Source organism: Sus scrofa, chromosome 2 (assembly GCF_054392235.1).
Source record: "Sus scrofa isolate SSC_HxYL_T2T_F1_AM1 chromosome 2, Sscrofa_HxYL_maternal_Yorkshire_Landrace_v2.0, whole genome shotgun sequence".
Taxonomy (NCBI): domain Eukaryota; kingdom Metazoa; phylum Chordata; class Mammalia; order Artiodactyla; family Suidae; genus Sus; species Sus scrofa.
The window spans coordinates 42666501-42672500 of NC_139384.1; the positions used below are offsets into that span (position 1 = coordinate 42666501).

General features: G+C 46.6%; 1 protein-coding gene and 1 long non-coding RNA gene across 20 annotated transcripts in view; one reads left to right on the forward strand and one right to left on the reverse strand.

Annotated features, from left to right (window-relative positions):
- NAV2 (neuron navigator 2) overlaps nt 1-6000 on the reverse strand; it is an 820834-nt gene that overhangs the window by 261781 nt on the left and 553053 nt on the right. The window lies entirely within an intron of this gene.
- LOC146405339 (uncharacterized) overlaps nt 1-6000 on the forward strand; it is an 855846-nt gene that overhangs the window by 21579 nt on the left and 828267 nt on the right. The window lies entirely within an intron of this gene.

Genomic DNA, 6000 nt, shown 5'->3' on the forward strand with positions numbered 1-6000 from the left:
AGAGAGTGAGGTGTCTCCATTTTAAGAGGTCTCCGTTGTGGGGTTTTTTTTGGGGGGGGGGGCTTTTTTAGGGCCACACCCTCGGCATATGGAGGTTCCCAGGCTAGGGGTTGAATGGGAGCTACAGCTGCCAGCCTACGCCACAGCCACAGCAACTTAGGATCCAAGCTGTGTCTGTGACCTACACTACAGCTCATGGCAATGCCGGATCCTTAACCCACTGAGCGAGGCCAGGGATCGAACCTGCGTCCACATGGACACTAATCAGATTTGTTTCTGCTGCACCATGACAGGAACTCCTAAGAGCTCTCCTTTGAGTAGAGTCCAGCTCCCAGGCAGTCTTCCTGAAGTTTCGGTCCACCCTCCCCTGATGCTCAACTTCCAATCTTCACAGCTTCCAAACATGTTCAATGAAGCTCTGGGACACCTGAATAAAACTGCATCCATTTTTTTCCCCAAGCCTGAGGAATGCATAAGTTCCTGGGCTAGGAATCGAACCCAAGCCATGACAGTGAACTGAGCCCCATCGCAGTGACAATGCCAGATCCTTAACCCACTGTGCCACCAGGAATCCTTTTTTTTTTTTTTTTTTTTGTCTTTTTAGGGCCGCATCCACGGCATATGGAGGTTCCCAGGCTAGGGATCTAATCGGAGCTGTAGCCGCCAGCCTACACCACAGCCACAGCAACTCGGGATCCCAGCCATGTCTGCAACCTACATTACAGCTCACCGCAATGCCAGATCCTTAACCCACTGAGCGAGGCCAGGGATCGAACCTGCAACCTCATGGTTCCCAGTAGGATTCGTTTCCACTGTGCCACGACGGGAACTCCCTGGATCCATTTTAAAAGAATCTGCTCAACCCTGACTTTGAGGTCATCCCATCCTTGCGGTGTTTTTAGCTCAGGTTCCCATCTCTTTCCCAGCTTCCAGCTCACCTTCCAGAGTCCTCATCTGGGAAACATTTTTTCATCTCTAGGAAAAGGGGTAGAATGCAATTTCCTGCAATGCAAATAAATGCTGAGGGGACGGGTTATGCCCGCCACCACTGCAGAACATCCTTTCTTACAAAGAGGGAAGACAAACGAGATGGCTTTGATCTCTCTTCTTTCCAGCACAGGATGAAAAGGCAACCTGTGACAACCAGGAGCTACCACCTTGGAAGGCAGGGGAGAGTTGGGGGAGGGGTGGCAAAGAAGGAAAAGAATGGCTACAAGGACCCATAGAAGGTGTTTTGGGAGTTCCCATCATGGTGCAGCTGTTAATGAATCTGACTAGGAACCATGAGGTTGTGGGTTCAATCCCTGGCCTTGCTCAGTGGGTTAAGGATCTGGGGTTGCCATGAGCTTTGGTGTAGGTCACAGACGTGGCTCGGATCTGGCATTTCTGTGGCTATGGTGTAGGCTGGCAGCTGTAGCTCCCATTTAACCCCTAGCCTGGGAACCTCCATATGCCACAGGGGCAGCCCTAAAAAAAAAATGAAATTAATAAAAAAAAATTAAAAAATTAAAAAAAGGACCCATAGAAGGTGTTTTGGAGCAATCAGCTTCTATGTGTGAATGTCATAAAAATCATCTCTATAAATGTTATTTCTATTACAAAACCCTGCTTTTGAGAAAATAAGTCCTTATTTCTACACATAGTGTTAATAGACCAAAACCACTCCAAACACCTGAGAACACCCCACAAGGGTACTAGCATTTAAATCATGATAAAATTATAAAAATTTCTCCTCCACCACTCGTCTAGTCTTACAATCTTATCCTACTTCTTTTAATATAATATCTTGCACATGGCTCCAAAGGGAGGCTTTGGTAATCATGTCCCCATGGAAAATGAGAAGAAAAAGCTGACCACACCTGAATCTGTTAATGCGGAATCAAAAACCATGTACTTGGGAAGCTCGCTGGTGGCTTAGCTGGTGAGGATCTAGCATTGTCACTGCTGTGGCCTGGGTTTAATCCCTGGCCCAGGAACTTCTGCAATCTGAGGGCTCAGCCAAAAAAAAAAAAAAAAAAAAAAAAAAAAAAAAAAAAAAAAAAAAGTGCACATGGTGTGCATCCTGAGAAGTGTCATCTAAGTGAGTTGACAGGGGCAGGTTAAGTTTTTTCAGCAACAGTGTGGCAGTGTGACCCTGAATACAAAAAAAGGACACCCACCAACACATTCCAGAAAAGCAATGCTTTACCGCAATATTGTAATTTTTACTTTCCTTCCAAGGAGTACGAAGTACATTTCATTGTCCCATTTATGGAGCTTTCAATGTATGAAACAATGTATTTAAAGTCTATGGCAATTTCTTCTTGCAAGGTTAGGCTAGCCTTGGCACATTTCATAGCCTTTTTTTTTTTTTTTTTTTTTTGTCTTTTAGGGACGCACCCGTGGCATATGGAAGTTCCCAGGCTAGGGGTCAAATCAGAGCTATAGCTGCCACCCACGCCAGATCTGAGCTGCGTCTGCAACCCATACACAGCTCAACACCAGATCCTTAACCCACTAAGCGAGGCCAGGGCTCAGACCTGCATTCTCATGGATACTGATCGGGTTCATTACCGCTGAGCCATGATGGAAACTCCCTGGCTTTTTTTTTTTTTTTTTTTTAATGTTAAATTCTATTAAGAGGAGGAATAATTATGAATTAGCTAGAATACGTTTTCTCAGTTATATTTTACTATCCTATCATTCTGTCAACGAATTTCTTTCTTTTATTTTTTCTTTTTCAGCTATCCCCACAGCATATGGAAGTACCCAGGCCAGGGATCAAACCTGAACCTATGCTGCAGCTGCAGCAATGCTGGATCCTTAACCCACTGCACCAGGCTGAGGACTGAACTGGCGCCTTCACAGAGACAGGCTGGACCATTACTGCACTATGCCATAGCGGGAACGCCACACATTTCTTAATTTTGATCCATGGTTCTCCACTGAGTGAGGGAGACTGGGAAACGAAGAACAATTTTGGCACCCAGGGGAAACATTTTGGGTTGTCACAACCCAGAGGGGGACGGACACATAGTGGACAGAGGCCAAGGATGCTCTCAAACATCCCACAACGCATAGAATGGTTCCCTCCCAACAAAGTATTACTGAGCCTCAAATGTCCACAGTGCCAAGGCTGAGAAACCTGAGCGATGTGATTCTTTTATCCCTCATTCAATCAACATAATTGTGCAATTTCTGCTCTGTGCCAGGCATTGTGCCTGACTCTTTTGACTGTGCTGGTCCAGAGTCCTCCTCCCACATTCATATGATCCTTCGCTTTAGGGTCCGCAGAGCCTTTTGACACCCACCCCCCACTCCCGACTCCCATCCATTTCCAGGAGCAGCAGGGCAAATAAATAGAGGAAGCATTAAGATCGTCCTTCATCAGGTGAAGAGAGGAGGCCTAAGGGTACCAACATCCTTTCTCCTAAAGAGGAGAGGACACAGGGGACACTATCCAGATGGCCGGATGGCACTCCCAGAAAATGTAAAACCTAAAAACAAGAGCATGGGTCATTGTGTAAAAAAGACGAGTCATGAGCCCATCGAACGCCTTGAATATTTTTCCCTCGACCATCAATTCCCTGCTCACAGAAGGAGTTCAAAAAACATTCCTCAAGTTTCAAATCCACTCTTTAATAATGTTCCATTAAGGTTAAAAATCACTCCTGACAAGGCGGCCGAGACCTACGCTGTTTTCATCTGTACCCCAGGCAGAGCGCAGGGCTGGGAAGCAGCGGAGGGTCAGATGTGGATTCCAACCTCCACTTGGAATGAGATCAGAAGGGGAAAATGCGTCTTTGATCCAGGCTCTCTTGTGATTCAAATTCACCTTTAGGTTTTATTTTTTTTTAATTATTATTATTTTTAAAATTCCATTGAGGTAAACAATCCAGGCTCCTGTACCACTGAGGCTGCAAACTCCCAGCACATCCCTGGTGGGGACAGGCAGGTGGCAGGACCCAAGGGTACTCGTCACAGCACAAGGAGGTCCTGGCACCCATCTTTAATGAGGCTCATGGCTCCACATGGGATCCAGACACCGAGTGCGAGATGAGGATCCTGTTAAAGTTGAGAGGCAGAGCGAAGGAAAAGACTCTTCACCAGCAAAGTATGTAAATACAATCAAAGTTGTTCATTAACACATAGCAGCCAATATAAACTACTTTCCAAAATTAGCTGAAAAAAAAAATCTGTGCAAAGTCTGACATTCCAGTGTTGCTGAGGGGGTGGGGAGGGGCACTGGGTGAGAAAGCAGTTGTAGTTGTTGCCATAGAACTGGGTCCAAGAGCTCTGGGATGAGGCTTCTGGAGTTGGCATTGTTAGCTGGGGTGGAGGCGGAAAGCCGAGAAGGGGGACCACAGCAAGGGGTGGAGACCCTGGGAGCAGAAAGGAGCTGGACGGAGGAGGGGGCCCGAAGGGGACAGACCACGACCAAGATGCATTGCCCAGGGCTTCCTTTTGCTGGGGGCCATAGGTGGCCTCCATCCCTATGAGGTCCATGAGCATCCAAGAGAGAAAGGTTGCAATTAAGCCTTTCTCCTACTCTCAGCCAGAGTCTCCATCCCAAAACTAAACAGCTTTTCAACAGTCTTTAAACTTTAGACCTGTGGGGCAACACTCATGGACCCTGTATGTGGTAGCCTCATGTCTCCCACATCCAGAAGTACCTCTGCACGCGTGACAGGCAGAGAACAAGGAAAATCAGAACAAATGGCAAACAACTGGAAAGGGAAGGGAGGAGGGAGCGGAGGCACATGGAAAACTTCACATTTCCATTCTGATTAAGTGGACTGGGTCTCACGATAACGTAAAATATGCAAACCTCAGACGCACTGCTGTATATCCCCTCGGTAGCTTAGAGACTGATCAAATACCATCTGTTGTGGCAGTTGTCATGGCAGCATTTTTCTCTGAATACCAGTGTAGCTGAGTGCAAAGCGCATGAAGGAAGATGATTAACACATAGGAAGACCATCTCCATCGGCGCTTCCGCAGCCCAGGAGAAGATGGGGCTCCAGGCACACCAAGCAAATAGGGTGCTAGTTTTTATGAGTTCCAAGTTTCTCACCAGTCTACTTGGAGGTCTCCAGCCCAAGATGAGGTTGGGAAGAGAGGCAAAGAGATGCAGCATTCGAGCCAGCCATGGTCACAGCTCTTTAAAAAAATCATGAGGAGTTCCCTGGTGGCCTAGCAACTAAGGATCCAGCATTGTCACTGCTGTGGCTTGGGTTTGGTCACTGGCCCGGGAACTTCTGCATGCCAAAGCCATGGCCAGTGAAATAAGTAAATGAAAACAATTTTTTTTTTAAATTTAAAATGTCATGAAATGCATAGCGTTTAGGCAGTGTGAGACCCAGAACCCAGAGAAGGCTGAGTGAGAACATGCAAGTTCTGGGGGCTTTAAAAGCATAGTGCCACTTCTTCCTGAGCCTCATTATCAGCACAAACAACTTCCTTCCAAAAACGTGTGTGATCCTCACACCTGCTGTTGCTACTTGCCAAGCAAAATAATCATCATTCATCCATTTATTTATCCATTTCTTCATCCACATTTCTGAAGCACCTTCTGGGTGTCAAGCAATGTGTTGGTACTAGGTAGACAGAAGTGAGTGAAAGAGACATAATCCCTGACCTCATAAAACCTACGGTCTAATACAGAACTGGCATTAAATAAATCGTACCTCAACAGCATATGCCATGTACCAAAGGACCTGATCAAGCCCAGGGAGATGAAGAGTCAGGTAAGAATTTCTTAAGGATGAGACAAGCAAGTCAGTCCATGGAGACTGGGATTTTTTTTTTTTCTTTTGTCTTTTGTCTTTTTAGGGCCACACCCACAGCATATGGAGGTTCCCAGGCTAGGGGTCTACTCAGAGCTGTTGCTGCTGGCCTACACCAGAACTACAGCAACACCAAATCTGAGCCACGTCTGTGACCTTCACCACAGCTCAAGGCAACGCCAGATCCTTAACCCACTGAGTGAGGCCAGGGATCGAACCTGCAACCTCATCATTC